Consider the following 16857-nt stretch of genomic DNA (forward strand, 5'->3'; position numbering starts at 1 on the left):
CCAAACTTGTAAACACTGGGTCGGTACTTCCGACTACATCACGCGTGACCTTGGCGCATCTCAGATAGTACAAGATGGGCATTTGTGGTTAAAAAGTACATAATTATTTATTTATTTTTAGAAAATGACAGATCGTTTCGCTAGATAAGACCCTTATTTCTCGACTGGGATTGTTTCGAGCCTTTGAAGCTGCGTTGAGACGGACATTTGAACCTTCAAACCGTTGGTTGCCATTGAAGTCCATTATATGGAGAAAAATCCTGGAATGTTTTCCTCAAAAACCTTTATTCGACTTAAGAAAGACATGGACATCTTGGATGACATGGGGTGAGTCAATTTTTCAGGACATTTTTATTTGAAAGTGAACTAATCTTTAGTTGCGTCTATGGTTCCATGACAAATATTTAACATCCTTTGAAACTTTCCATTCCACAAAAGGTTAATTTGGAAAATGGTTCTTTTATTTATATATATATATATTTATCGCACTAAGAAAAAATTGTTATTTTAAGAACTGTTCACAAAATGGTTCTTTTATATAATTGCTGCGAAAACCCCCTTTTGGAAAGTTTATATTTAAGAGTGTACCAGTACTAAGATCAATTCAGTCAGGTCAGTAGACCAGCGGACATCACAGACCAGCTAGAAACTAGTTTGAAAAACCAACAAGATTACAAAGTTATTTTGTTTTTGGAAGAACAAGCAATGAGTTGTGTATGGTATGACCAGAAATAGAGCCATTTATATAGCGCTTTCATATGTACTACTGTACACCCTAAGCACTTTACAATCATATCAGGGGATCTCTCCTCAACCACTGGAGACTGGTGTTTTAAGAAAGTAAATGAGGTCAGTTTTGGCTTTCTGTTGACTTTGAGTTGGTTTGAGCTGGATTTAACAGCAGCCGCTCATATAAAAGATTGATCAGAACTCCTGATAAATCCCATTAGAAATACTGAGACCTGATTGTGGAGTAAGCTTGTGACGGAGTAGAGTTACCCCGTGCACTTATCAGAATTACATGGCAACACAAACCACAATGAAAGGCGGTGACAGCGTGCAGCGTTTGTATGCAGTGTGTGGCTCTTCACAGAAAACATCTGTTGAAACAAATGTGCTTCGGTCTGCGCTGAGCACTCTGCAATTATGAGTGAGAAGAGGTGGAGAGACAATAACAGAGAAAGAAAGATGTCAGGAGAGCCAATGCTGAAACGTATCGTAAAAGAGACCGAATGAGAGAAACACACAAACACACACACACAGAGAGAGATGGTTAAGTCAGGTCTAATATTAGTGTGAGAGTGGGTTTAATTGGGGAGGGCTCAGCAGAGACTTTCCTCCGCTAACAGAGGGAGGGATGACTTCCTGTGCAGCTCCTCTCTGATTGACAGCTCAATGGGAGTCTGGGTAATTATGGCAGGCTAATTGGCTACAGAGCATTCTGGGACTCTGTCATTACAGACGCAACAGGACAGTTACAAACACACGTGTGCATGGACACACACACACACACACACACACACACACACACACACACACACACACACACACACACACACACACACACACACACACACACACACACACACACACACACACACACACAAAGGCTTCTCCTTAATTAAATTTTCATGTTAAATGAACTGAGCAGTTATTCTCAATGTAACTTTTATTATTTAGTAATATTACAAAACACTACAATTCAAAAGTTTGGAGTCAGTAAGATTTTTTTTAATTAACACATTTATTTAGCAAGGATGCATTTATAATGTAACACAAGATTTCTATACAGATTTCTTGACTTTCTGAAAAATCCTGAAAAAAATTATCCATTTCCACAAACATGAAGCAACTGTTTTCAACACTGATAACAAGAAATGTCTCTTGAGCAGCAAATTATCATATTCAGGGCTCCAGACTGCGATCAAATGGTCACATTTTGCAACCTTTTTTTCTGCTGGTGCGACAAAATTTTGTTAAACGTTAAAATTTTGTTTAACGTTGCACTGGTTAAGAGTTGGGGTTAGTAAGTTGATTCTTAGCAAAAAACACTTTGTTCTTTCAAAATGATATGTGCTCATTCATGTTTAATTACTTCCACCAACTAATCAAGTATTCTCGTGAGTGTAGAATCTGCCTTTTATAATACATACGAGCGAGTCGCTCGAATGGCGGAAGCCATGTTGTGCCTCCATCTTGAAAATACATTAGCCAAAGAGGGACATACCTGAAAATTCAAGCTTCACCTTTCGCGCTTTTACACTCCGTGGCACCGTGACCAATGCCAGGGGGAGATTACTCGCGACTGCCGGCAGATTTGCCTTACACTATTAATCTCGTACAATATACAGAATAAAGATAGCACTGATACTTTACTAAGATTAGCTTGCATTCATTTGGGAATCTGATAGCTGATGTTAGCAATGAAATGGTACCAAAATATCGAAAACGTAAAACTATTATTCGTTTTACATATATAGAGGTCATAACCTACATGTTAACTAACTAAATAACTAAATGCAATTTGTAATAGTTTTCTAAAGTAACCTCATCGCTTGAAGGAACATGGACTCATGGAGGAAGTCGAACTGGAAGCCATGTTAATCTTGGAATTATACGGCCACCGTAGGAGTTAAAACGCCCTCGGAATGTGAGGGGTTTGAAAGTAATAGATCGTAGTCATATACAATTTCACTGCTAGATGGGAGAAAATCTCACACAGTGTAGCTTTAACCCTAACCCAACTAATAAGAGCTGCCATTTCTGTGTTATATGACAAACATCAAACGGCAAATGAAGCGAAAGCAGAATGAAACCATGAACGGTATATCAGATCGGACCAATAATAGACACCACAGCGCGGGCTCCGAACTGAGCTGTGTTTAAGTCCAATTTTGTTTTGCCCTTCCATCGCTGTGCAATGTCTTTAAATGTAACGCCCTAAGCCCTTGATTACTTGGAATCCGCAAAGGAGCGAATTTATTGTTTACATTTTTTTTTTTTTTTATAAATTTGTTTTATGCACCAATTTATTGGCCAATTAAAAATGACACAAATGAAAATGATAACTGCAATAAACTATAAAAAGGGATAGTCCGCTTAAAGGGATATTTCACCCAAAAATTAAGATTCTGTCATCATTTACACACCCTTAAGTTGTTCTAAACATGTATGAGATTCTCTCTTCTGCTGAACACAAAAGAAGATATTTTGAAGAATGTCGGTAACCAAACAGTTGATGGCACACATTGACTTACATATTATTTATTTTAGATGGGGCTTATCAACTGTTTGGTTACCCATATTCTTCAAAATATCTTCTTTTGTGTTCAGCAGAAGCATTCAAATTTGGCACAGAATTCTCTGATATAAACCAAATCAGATGAAATAGTGCTGACGTGGAAACCAGGAGAAACATTGTGCCATGCATGAACAAGTTATAGAAGGCTTTCACTCCACAAATCACCAGCATTCACCATAGATTTAATGTAGTAATGCTAACTGTAACCATATTGTGGCCGAATTCGAATGTTTTTAGATTATTAATATCAGGGTTTGTACAACCTTCTGAGAGTGAAATTCAAGCACTTAAAGGACTTTTAAGTGCTTCACACAACTTTTTCCAGCACTTCAAAGCTCAAAAGCTTCAAAAGATTACATTTTCAGATTATGCTCATACATTAAGTAAGGGGCTACAGTGCTCCAAGTAAAAAAAAGTTAGTCTGGAGCCTGATATTATAATTTTTTTCTGAAGAATCATGTGACACTGAAGACTGGAGTAATGATGTTTAATATTCAGCTCTGTCATCACAGGAATAAGTTACATTTTAAAATAATAATATTTCACAATATTACTGTATTTTTTATCAAATAAACACACACACACACACACTTTGGAATTAGTTGAAATAATAAAAGTTTAGATGATTCGCATCGTTTCTCACACATGCACTACTACGTGTCGTGCATGACAATTGTATTGTGTTTTTATGGAGCGTGTTTGGTCACTGTATGCTTTTGTTGACTGGGAAAGAGCAGTTTGAATATTTCCTGAAACTACTTTTGTGTTCCATGAGGTGAATAAATTGACAGAATTTACATTTTTAGGTGAACTGTCCCTTTAAGAAGCTCTTTCTTCAAAACATTTACTGACATAACTGTTAAGTTATTCAGACTAGTTTTTAGAAATCATACAGAAAAGTTCAACAGCATTTGCAATTAACCTCAAAAGTTATTTTTGAGCTGTACTTCTGCAGCTCTAAGTTCTTTCCAGATTTCTGAAAGGTTTTGGGAGACCTGCAGTGCAGAAGTCTAGAGCTCTTGCACCTGGAGATCGCTCCGTTGAGTAAATCTAGGCTGTAAATACAGGATGATAATAAATGCAGGAATAATTGGTGCAGAATGTTGGAGTGGTGGCTGCAAACACTCACAGAAAGTGAAGAGAAGAGCGTTGGTCTAATTCGGTACTGAAACACCTGCATGTAAATGACACCAGCCATCACACACACTTCACACAAGCTCTTAAAAACCACACTCCACATCCCCATTGATGATAAGAGGAAGCCTTGAATGTTGACTGTGTGTTTGACACAAACAGGCAGATATCTCTTAAAATATATTGATAAGCAAATGATCTGTGATTCAAATGCTGTTGTGAAGTGATTTGTTAGGATACTGTACTGCATAAAAGCGTGTCAAACAGAAATACAAAGGTAAATGTTTTAAACAATATTTGACAGTGTCTCATAATTTTCTTATATTGCATGCTTCATTTAGAAAGTGGCACCCAGTTAGTATTATTTTAGAGAGAAATGGTTATTTTGTGTTTTTAATCCATTTTTTTTTGTAAAAAAAAAAAAGAAAAGAAAAAAGAGGAACAAAGCCAAAGCCAGTCTTGAACATTGGGAGGAGCAATTGGTCTTTATATTTAAAGGAGTTAAATAATTATAGGATTAGAAGGGAATTTAGAGAATAAAACAATAAGAACACTAAACGAAGTTCTAAGTCGTTATAAAGAAATCAATTTGAACTAATTGCTAATATTATTTTATTTTAAAATATTTACATCTTCACTCTTATTCGTATGCCTAATATGTAAAAAATGCATACATTTTTGTCACATTCAGTTATGAATTACATGAATCGTAAATTATAGTATATTTTCCGATTTAAAATGGAAAAATCATGTATAAATAAAGTTGAGTAGTTTGCATTGCTAGTTGCATTATATTTTTCTATTGTAAAACAGTTGTCAAATATTAGGTTTAGCTACTTACATTTGACCAACCATGCACTCTTTCACTGTTAAAACACTCGTCGTCTGTGAACCGTAAGCCCCGCCTTCTTTTATTTGATTGGCCGTCTCAATCATTTGACATTGACGAGCGCTGTTAGACCGTTGTGGCTAAAAATGTAACTTTTGAAACTTGATGTCATCTTATAAACAGAGCATAATGTAGTGCAGCAGAGCAGCATCAAGAAAATCAAATACTAGTGAGGATAATTTAGCCATTTGTAATTATTGTCTATAATGGTCACGGCCCTGAACAACACCACGGTTTCCTGCTAATGCTACAGCAGTCATTTATAGTGCTATAGAGATCATTTTATTTTACACAATTTTGATGATAAGATGTGGCATTAGCATTGTTTGTCCATTTTTCCTGAAAGAGAAAGACTGTTAATTTTCAATGTGTATGCTAAAAGTCGATTTGAAGATGGCCTTAAAACTAACAGCTACAAAACTCAATTTCTGTTTTTTTTGGGGGGGGGTCTAAAAATTGTGATTTGATATTGCTTTCGGTTCATTTCCTCAAAGTTGAGCATTTGCATTGCAGTGTGGAATAGAGTAATCTGCACATTTTGACTAATGTAGATCATCTGGAGGTTCTGTACATAAAAAAATATTTGCATACCACAAAAAACGTGGTATGAGTATATGCTTCTTTCCACTGCTGGTCAAATGTCCCTTTATGATTCTTTTCACAGCTTCAGAATCTTTTGTACCAGCGCTTGGTTATTAGAGGGGTGATTATTCAGATTCATGCTAATTACATTCCTCTGCTCACTGATCCCACACTTTTCCTTTTTTTCTCTACATGTGTACACCTCTCTATGGAAGTAAAATAATGACAAATGTTTTTGAAATAAAAAAGCCTGTTGAATTGCACTACTTGAAAAAAATATGTATTGCATTAACCATGCTTGCATTTTAATGCATTGTATTTTTAGGGCTTGCATTTTTATGGGCTGAAATTCAACATGGTTGTATATTTAAGCTGTGAATATTTCAATTCAAAACATTTCAAACACATTTTCATTCATAAAAATTCAATAATCCATTTTCACCTTTCATATTTCACTTCCAAAATATTCAAACTGTTTAAAAATACAACCTATAATATTCAACAGGTAATTTTCGGTCCACTTTATTTCGCTTTACAAATTCGCTTCCACAAATTCAGTGGTTCAAATTCGACAGTAAATTCAACATTGACATCCGGGAACTGTAGGAAAAGCAGTAGATTACCGAGCATACTCTCCATCTGCTGTTAATCGATCTCACCAGCAGGAAGTGCAAGCGCGTGTTGTTGACGAAGACCAGAGCAACAGTTAGAGCAAGCCATTCATTCATTCATTCATTCATAAACACGGATTTATAGAAATGTGTATTTGTGATTATTATGAGGGCTGTTTTTATGTTTAATTCAGTGTCTTCACGGTCCCTGTGTAGCCTACATGCATCTCTCTACCGTGAACGAGATTATAATGTTATTCCCCCGATGCTGATGTTATGTTACATTTGAGGTAGGCCTAGACATATTTCTCTTGGTTGTTCAACTTTAGTTGCCTTAACTTTATATCGCGGTGATGTGCTGCGCAGGTTTCCCTCAATAATTCAGGCTTGCTGGACATATAAAACGCTTAACGTATCTTAATAGACTAATACAGTGATATTATAAAAGAGCAAACTCGCACCTTATTGAGAAGGCTGTACTATATGGCTACAGGCAAGCAGATGGACTCAGAATATGAACTTAACACACAAAGTTGCACGCGTTTCCCAGTGATATACTGGCTATAAAGTTGGCTTGACATTGGACATTCGCACATTTAGGGACCGTCTCTAAAGTTAAATACGACATTCCGTTTCTAACTTCAATAGCATTGGAAGAGAATGACTTGCAGTCATAAAAACAACTGTAAGTGTTCATGTAGGTGTCAGACGTGATGCACACCTTTTACATTTTTTATATTTATTCATAAATAGAAGTTTGCTATTGAAGTTAGAAACGTGTGTAGCCTAATGTCGTATGCAACTTTAGAGACGGTCCCTAAATGTGCGAATGTCCAACGTCAAGCCAACGTTATAACCAAATATAACTGGGAAACGCTTAGCGTGAAACTTTGCTTGCACGTTAAGTTTATATTCTGAGTCTGCTTGCCTGTAGCCATAGTACAGCCTTCTCAATAAGGTGCGAGTTTGGTATTTTATATCACTGTAGTTAAGCTACGTTAAGCGTTTAATATGTCCAGCAATCCTGAATTATTGAGGGAAACCCTAATACTGCAACACATCGCCGCGATATAAAGTTAAGGCAACTAAACAACCAAGAGAAATATATGTCTACCTCAAATGTAACATTTGTTCTGTACATTTGTTTGTTCTCGTTCACGGTAGAGAGATGCATGTAGGCTACACAGGGACCGTGAAGACACTGAATTAAACATAAAAACAGCCCTCATAATAATCACAAATACACTTACATTTCTATAAATCCGTGTTTATGAATGAATGAATGAATGGCTTGCTCTAACTGTTGCTCTGGTCTTCGTCAACAACACGCGCTTGCACCCCCTGCTGGTGAGCTTGATTAACAGCAGATGGAGAGTATGCTCGGTAATCTACTGATTTTCCTACAGTTCCTGGATGTCAATGTTGAATTTACTGTCGAATTTGAACCACTGAATTTGTGGTGGCGAATTTGTAAAGCGAAATAAAGTGGACCGAAAATTGCCTGTTGAATATTATAGGTTGTATTTTTAAACAGTTTGAATATTTTGGAAGTGAAATATGAAAGGTGAAAATGGATTATTGAATTTTTATGAATGAAAATGTGTTTGAAATGTTTTGAATTTAAATATTCACAGCTTAAATATACAACCATGTTGAATTTCAGCCCATAAAAATGCAAGCCCTAAAAATACAATGCATTATTTAAAATGCAAGCATGGTTAATGCAATACATATTTTTTTCAAGTAGTGCAATTCAACAGGCTTTTTTATTTCAAAAACATTTGTCATTATTTTACTTCCATACCTCTCTGTCTCTCTCTCTGTTTCTGTCTGGCCTGTCAGGTGCTTTTTTAAGCAGATTTGCGTGTGTCCACTGGGGCCGGCTCTGTGTCATTGTCATGATCGCACTGAGTTGTTTTATTGGAGCAGGTGCAAGAACACCCCCTCGAAAAATGAACTTCCTCTCTCTGGCCATCTACTTCAGACTGATCTTACATTGTGAAAAACATGCATGTGCATTTGGTTATAAAGCTCATTACCTTTGTAAAAATGTGCCATATTCCTGCACATAATTTGGTGAACTTCTCCAAACTTCACCTATAGATACCAATTGCACTAATAATGATAATAATAAAATTGTTTCTTTGTTAAAATGTTTCTATCATACTTCACAGTGACTGGATGGAGCAAGTTTATGAAAACAGAATAAACTTAATAAAATGTCCAGTTATAATTAAGTTATTATGGTGAACTTCACCATAAAAAATTATCTATATACCAACTGGAATAATAATAATACTATTAATAAATTCCCTGGTGTTTAGGAATAATGTTTCTGTCTTCACAGTAACTGGAAGGAGCAAGTTTCTGAACACAAATTGGTTTCATGGATGGGTAAATGTGGATAATCAAGTGACTTCATCATAGATTTCGAAACATTTTTTGAAGCTTTATTAATGGTGTAGCATAGCTATTTTAAAGCGAACTACATTGCTGACCTGATCCACATATGAACCAGAATATCATATTGGTATAGGCTCGCTTGTTTCACCAGTAAGCAACCCCATAGACACACCATGGCATTATGATGACGAGTTTTGCACACTACTCAGTGTGGAAATAGGTTCACTAAATGTTTTGTTGGAGAAGGGAATTTGTTGTGAGTTGTGAACGTTTGAGTGTGTTTGGCATTTTGAACTTTTTTCATTTCAGAAGAACAAGACTAATCTCTCTCCCCCCCCCCTATAATATGGTCCCTAAAGTATTGATTTTCGTGTTATTTTGTTTTGGCTGTTGTAAATGGATTTTTCCTCTCTGTAAACAAAATAAAAATCAGTCCAGGCTGTGGCGAGTCATTTCAAAGCTCCACATCGTCTGCAGCGGAGCATTGGCACTATAGATCAAACGCCAGCGCAGTCGTGAACTCTTCCCTCATATCAAGTTTGCAGCAGACTTCATATCCTGTCAACACTCAGATTTACACAGATGATTACTTTATTTACTGCTAAGTATCTCTCCTGAAGTTAATGAACCATTCATGCCACTTTATTACCTCTGCCCTCCTGCGACGTGGTGCCATGCTTTGCCAATCCATCAGTTGCTCGGGCACGGCTGGCCCTTCTGACAGAGTGATCTAACTGGATTGATATCGAACCGGCTGTGGAGAACTGTTAATTATTTACCCTGGCTGATGTTTGTCTTCGGATTTGTGTGTGTGTGTGTGTGTGTGTGTGTCAGTGGTTAGTAACAGAACATTTTTAAAGCAATAGTAGTTGCCCAAAATGAACATTCTGTCATCATTTACAAACCTTCATGCCATTATAACCCAGCATGACTTGATTCTGAACACAATGTCCTTGCCATTCATTTTTATACAGTGAAAGGTGTTTGTGATAAAAGAGGATTATATAACAAAAGAACAAACTTGGTTATTATTTGTATTATTTTATATCCCATTAATAATCCCAAGTTACCATTCTCATCATAATCATCGTTGTGTTACATGTAGGATTTCAATTGAATATGGTCATTTTAAAGCTAATTTAATACAAATATTTAATACAAATAAATAGTGTAGTCAACATTCCTTCTCTATTGTGTACCATCTGCTCGCGTTCCCTTTTGGAAGTCTGAAGTTTAACTGAGATTCGCATGTTGTCACGACGATCCTTTGGGCAAAATGGGAATACGCTGGTGAATTCATAACATTAACAGAAGAATAGGTCAAATGTAAGTTATTTGTTGAGAAAAGCCCTTCTGAAGCGCACTGAACAACACATGCTCTTGACAGGTTAACCCACTTTCGACTATGCTTATAAGCGTCTTTGGTGCATCTATACACGGGTTTCTGTGCAACGTCATCACGTAGATGCGCGCGCATCTAAGAGGCAGAAAGCAACAGTCTTTACGGCTATATCTAGCAGAAGCAGAGATGACGCGGAGCTGTTGTGCTGTAAACTAACCTAAATGCATAGGGTATGTCATGTTTTTATGATTCGCAAACTTAGTTGGACAATTTCATACTAGTCAACTAACTAACTTTTTACATAATGTTATATTAATATGCAAATTAAACACAAGCAAACAGATTCAACTCTGAAATTGCAGTTTATTATTGAGTCAACAAGAATTTACAAACAATGCGAAATCTACGTTAATTACAATGTTCTTTTACAGAACTCGGCATAACATATAGCGGTCTTGCCTCTTGGATGCGCGCGCATCCGGTATTGTTTGTATACAAGAAACCTATGTATAAGTTCTCTTCAAGTTTTACATTTGGGTCGTATATTTTTCCCTCAGATGCTCACTCTGAGACCTAATTTTCCAAAAGTTTGTCTGTTTACGCAGTCTTCGCTACTGTACGTGATGCACACACTAACCAACCGACGTAGCATATTATGATAAACAGCCTACCATACAACTAGTCCATACAGTACATGCTGTATAAAGTCTTCTTAAAGGCGGGTAGGCGATTTGTTCCAGATTTTTTTATTTTTATGCTAGTTGGAAGTCTCTTCACATCCTGATAGCACATCCTGATAGCGCATCCATTAGGTCTAAATGTATTTAAATGTATCATCTGTGGAAGGTGTAGTACCAATGCAATGTCCCACCTGCCTGTTAACGTATGTATTTCCATACCTCACGCAGACATCACACGTCATCAATGTTTCATGCTCTGCAGAGTTAGACAGACGTCAGTCACTGAGCACCACAACAGAAACCGCAGCACCTTTAACAGTTCCTCCTGAAGCAAAACAAGGAGGAACGTGACTCGAAATGATGCATTTCAGTGGCAACACTATCGCTGAAATGAATCTGCAGCGGTCAGGTGGTACAGGTCAGAGCTCTTTAAGTTGTTAATGTTCTTTATAATTGTGATGTTACGTGCTTTTGAGACATGGGGTAGTTTAACGCCGTCTCTCGTGACTCTTTGCAGACTCTGCTGTACGTGTTCATGTGTTTTGAAGGAGGCGTGGCTTTGTACTCTCCGAAGGGAGGGTGGGATCTTATGCTTTCAAAACTAGCTCGCTATTGCTAGCCAGTATAGGAGCAAACGGGAATACAAAATATATATTTGCTGTCATCTCCCTTTGCATCTCCCTTTCACCACTATAGAAGTTTACCCAACTATGACGACTCCTGCTTCTGAGAACCCTGGTAATGTGAAAAGGGTCCATATCTTGATGAGGAACAGATCAAAATCTAAGTCATTATTACATTTCCTGTTTATTTCCCCAAACATCTAGGCTACTGAAAAACGGTCAGTGTTTAGCAAGCAAAGATTTAAACCGAGAATTTAAACTACATGTCTTTAGCAGGGTTTTTTTACATTGTAACCTGGGTTATTTTACCGTCACTGCTGGACTTTTGCATTAGTGCTGGTCTGCTATTCTTCACCTAATGAATCAGGCTTAATTGAGCTGTTAATGGAATATTAATCAGTGCTGGACAGCCTGTGTTTCACGGAGAAACTAATCTTTAAAATGCTCGGAACAGACCTTCATGCAATTAGCCATGGTTAAAGTATTAAATTGGAAGTGAACGTTAAAGTAGCAAATCTTGTCTGTTCTTAAGACATTAGTATGCATACTAGAGTCTGGTCAGAGCAGAACTGCTCTTTATGGGAAAGTAAAGTAAACTGATGACTCAACTTTTGTATCTTATAAGCTTATTAGCATTGGACAAAGTTTGGACTTTAATGTGGTATAAGAGCAAAAGTACATTATATACAGTTATTTTTTATGGTCTGTATCTTTTCATGCAGGGTCTCCGCACAGCTTGATTGTTTACTTTGGCTTGTTGACTTACGAATATTTTATGCTTTGATACAGTATGTTTGTTCTCTTGAGGAAAATATGACCGACATAATTTGCTATTTATCTTCAACAAGTTGTGATTAGTGTTGCATGCTGAGGCAGTCACCATCTCTATTTCATTCACCCATACATGCCTAAATATTACATTTTGGCATGTAATTCATACCCCAAAATTTGTTCTACAGATATGAATGATACCTGATATCATGTGGCATGTTGAAGAGAGGTGTGCTGTTTCTTTTCTACTTGGACGTGCATTGAGTAGACCAGAATAGAGATTGGGGGTGGGCTTTTTGACTTGGGCAAGTAAACAACCACCTTAACAACCGCATAGCAAAACCTTGGCAACCACCCACATCACCCCAGCACTGTGGTGGCGTGTTTGGCACAGGCGAGCACCACTCACATTTGATGTAGATGAATACCAACTAGAAGGTGAAATGTGCAACACAAGCAACGCTGATATTTTCCTAGTGTTTTACGCTCACCTGTCATCTGTGTTCATAGCCTCGGTTGAGTGATTTGGTCCTTCCGAAACACAGAAACTCCATTAAGATAGAGGCACCTTACAGGCCGCAGGTCAGTTGTCCTTCCCTAGACAGAGTCAGCTGTCTGTCATGCAGCTACAATAGAGATTTTATCGGTGTGACACAGAGGCGTGACTGTGAGGTGAACAATGGAAATCAGAAACTCCTCCAGAAACCAAGATCTTTAAGATAAATGGAAATGGAAAAGCAAGCAATACAATAGCAATATACATTATTATCTTTTATTATGGCTCTTATCTTTCCAGCCATGTGTTTTTCACCATTTGTATCACTCCGCTTCGGAACATTTCTCACAGCGGGTGTCATTTCGTACGAGCAAAACCACCATCATTTTACAAATACTACTGTTGTTGTGTCACGGAATGTAGTTTTAAGAGTTTTTTTTAGGCAAGAATGTAGTTGTTTAAAGTTTAAATATAGTTTATTTATTAAGATAACACCTATTTAAAAATTTGCTTCGTTTTCGGAGATGTAAGCGGCCGATCAGCGTACATGTACAGTAGCTCGCAGAGAACTACCTTATCTCGGTCAGTTCTTCTGGAATTTGCCACTGGCTCTGATGTCTCTTTAGTGTTTAAACATGAAATATAATTCATTTTTGGTATCTCTAATGGGCAATCTTTGGTCTCATGAATCTATTATTTGTTCCAGAACAAATAGTTTTGGCTAAGGGCAAAGTTTCATAATTGGTTCCGATCACACTCGCGGGTCGAGTGGGAATGGTTACAATGGCAGTAATATACAACTATGATTAAATGTTATGTGCGTAGTTACTTAGACTTACTGTAGATCCGCCTGCACCGTTCAGAGCATTGTGTGCTAAGCAATCTCCAGCAGGCTCGATTCAAACTGTATCGGCTTCGTCCATTGGTTGGTTGACTGCGCGCAACGCAAGTCTTTGATGAATGTATGGCGCATTTGTCTTGGTCGTCCTTTGTCTTGGGACGGCGTCACGACATGGTCATCTTTGGTATTAGTTCCGGGGGATAGGCAAAGAATATGGTCCGTTTCACTTAGTTACAGTGCTTAGTTAACATCATGTATTCATTTAAAAGTGAACTATGCCGGTTTTTTACTTTAACTGAACAGCTTTGGAGTCATTGGAATGGTTATTACTTTTTTCGGGTTGAATGGGGGTCGTCTCGCACTCCCCTGTCGCTTGTGAGCGGAAAAACCACCCTTGCGACTTTGGGCTGGCGGGAAAGTATCGCGTGATATCAGGTCTCACAATGTAACGAATTGCTTTACGGCAAAAAAATCTGCTAAAATTCTGTCATTATTGCGCTCCCTCACGCTGTTCGAACCCGAATGAAGAAGACGTTGTAAAGAATGTCCCGTCTGCTTTGATATCATTGATCTACTAGCCTCTGGTATCTGAGAGTCGACAACGAGTTTTTCAACAATGTTGTCAAATATCTATTCCGAAGCTGTAGGGGGCGCTCTATAGAGAAACCTGCGAGCAAAAAGTGAGAATACAGTGAAGAAATCCCCGAAACTGCATAGCCCTGCTTTAAGTGGACAGTGACACATTGAATTATAACTTGTGCTCGCAATGATTACAATATAATGACAAAATGCATAAATGCATGTCTTTAAATTCAGCAGGACATCCTTAATATGCTGCCTACATGTGTTCCAAAAGGGGTTCCATAAGAACCCTTTTTAGTTCCCCAAACAACCTTTCACCATTGCTGAAAAAAAAAAAATATTTTAAAGACATCTAAATAACCCTTTTCCACTATAAAGAAACCTTTATTATTGTATGCATTGGAAACATGTTAAAGGTTATTCATGGGACTATTGATGCCAATAAAGAACCTTTTTATTTTGGTGTACAAGCAGCTCACTAGGTTTTGGAACAGAGCCATTGTGTCCATAACCTGATAGCTTGTGTGTGTTTGTGTGTGTGTGTGTGTGTGTGTACCAGGTCAGTCTGCCAAAGAAACCCGTGATGTTTTTATCTGATGGAGTAATATGTAGATTAAGTGACCTTTCAGAAATTGAGTTGCTTTTATTGAATTACAGCGGGCGACAGTGTGACTAACTGACCTTTTGTTCTGAAAATAAGGGCAGAAATCTTTATATCCTGACTGCTGGTCTGCATCTCTCCTCAAGCTATATGACACGCGAAAGCGGATTTAGTCACAGTGCAGTTAATTATTATGGATTTGCATAAATCCAAGTGTGTTTCGTAACCTCAAATTACATATGCGTAAAATCAATTGATGATGTATTTCATACTTTACTGTGAGCTCCACATTTGTGTAACTCAGTTTTGTAGCAGTATCCAAAGAAATCATTTTTGCTTTCACTTAATGGGTCTTTTATTTAAAGATGCACTTTTTTCCTCATTCGTTTTTTTTGCTAATTAAATTTGTACGCAGGGACATGAATAGTACTTTTGAGAAATATAATTAAATAAGAGAAACTGTAGACTTTTAGAAAAAGTTATTTTATTCTATATCAGGGATTTTCCAAACATTTTTGTCCGCCATAGCCTTTTGACCTAAAGTATTTACAAGAACCCTGAGATTTAATGTTAATTTCAGTCATTTAATAATGCATTTTCATGTTCATGGTTCTCTGATGTCATCATGGTCACATAACATGCAGGTAAACAAATACAATATTACATATTTTTTGTAAATGTTACATTTTGACTGCTTTAAAGTAGCTGTGAGTAGCCATGCAATTAACCGAGTTACTATATTAATATTATTTTCATTTCTTTACTATTTACAGTAAATAGCACTGGTTAACATATTACCCATCTGGTTAATGCATGACCCTTTTTTACTTTATTTTTTTTATCTATATGTCATTATTTTGAATAATATCACAGTCATGTGACATTTACTAAAGTGTTTTTTTTCATCTGAAGCAGGAGACTTAAAGTCTCTATTTGCTCTCACGGCTGTCTAGAAAAAAGAACTAAGATATAAAATGTCTTTTGTGAATATATTTGACCCAATAGGTAAAGATCAAGATATATTGAAGTTCCAGTGAAGTATTCTGCCATCTTTCCTTCCCTGCGTGCCATCTGGATCCCTCAGTAACTGTCCTCGTCTATTTAATCCAGATTACTCTGTTTTTCTTTTAATGCACACGTCACCACAAGCTATCAGCGTCTGCTGATTTCCTACAGTGTTTGTTTATATGATGTGCTTGTGTCATTTACTTCCAATTTGTGCAGGTACTCAAGGGAGGAAGACAGGATATGGATTGTGTGCAGATGCCCTAATACCTCCTATTTCCTTTCATTTTGTGCCTGTATGTTTTAGAAGAAGGGACTGTGCTTATATATTTGCTGTAGGCATGTCAGAGACAAAGTTACAAATGTTAATTACAAATATTTCATTGAACCCTGAGCAGTTTTGAAACGGTTATCTAATTCAAATAAGCCGTTTCCTCATTTTATTTTTGTTTTTTAATGCGTTTTGTTGCCTCCATAGAGCGCTTTAAATCAGTCACTTACATTATGTTTCTAGATAGCTACAAAAATGTTCTTAGAATGTTTTGCTCACATTTCCATTAAGTTAAGACAGCGTTATTTTTGAATGTTTTTTAAACATTCAAAGTGTCCAGTTTTTATATGTATTAAGGTTTATGTGGACGTTAAAGGAACATTTCATATTATCATTTTGAAAATGTGATTAAAAAAACGTTGTCTGAATGCTTTCTCAATGTTCAGAATGTCAATTTTTAAAAAAAAAATGTTTTAAGAACGTTTTTTCTTGGTTATTCAAAAATCCTCCAAACATTACTCCAGGATATCTAAATAACATTTTTGTGCTAGCGTTTTGAGAACTTTTTTTAAAGGCCAGATAACTTTGATCAAACGTTTTATCAACGTTACTGGAAGAAAGTTTGTTCATAACTTTAAGAGCTCTTTGCCAGAAGTTTTGAGAACATTCCCTGAGCTGTGAATCTGCTAAATCCAACTATAAGGCATTAAGATTTTAATAAATTA

General features: G+C 36.8%; 1 protein-coding gene across 4 annotated transcripts in view; it reads left to right on the plus strand.

Moving 5' to 3' along the window:
- The window catches only part of pde1cb (phosphodiesterase 1C, calmodulin-dependent b), a 141658-nt gene that overhangs the window by 45769 nt on the left and 79032 nt on the right, over nucleotides 1-16857 (plus strand). The gene's annotated exons all lie outside the window — the stretch shown is intronic.

The sequence above is a fragment of the Phoxinus phoxinus genome, assembly GCF_949152265.1.
Source record: "Phoxinus phoxinus genome assembly, chromosome: 5".
NCBI classification, from domain to species: domain Eukaryota; kingdom Metazoa; phylum Chordata; class Actinopteri; order Cypriniformes; family Leuciscidae; genus Phoxinus; species Phoxinus phoxinus.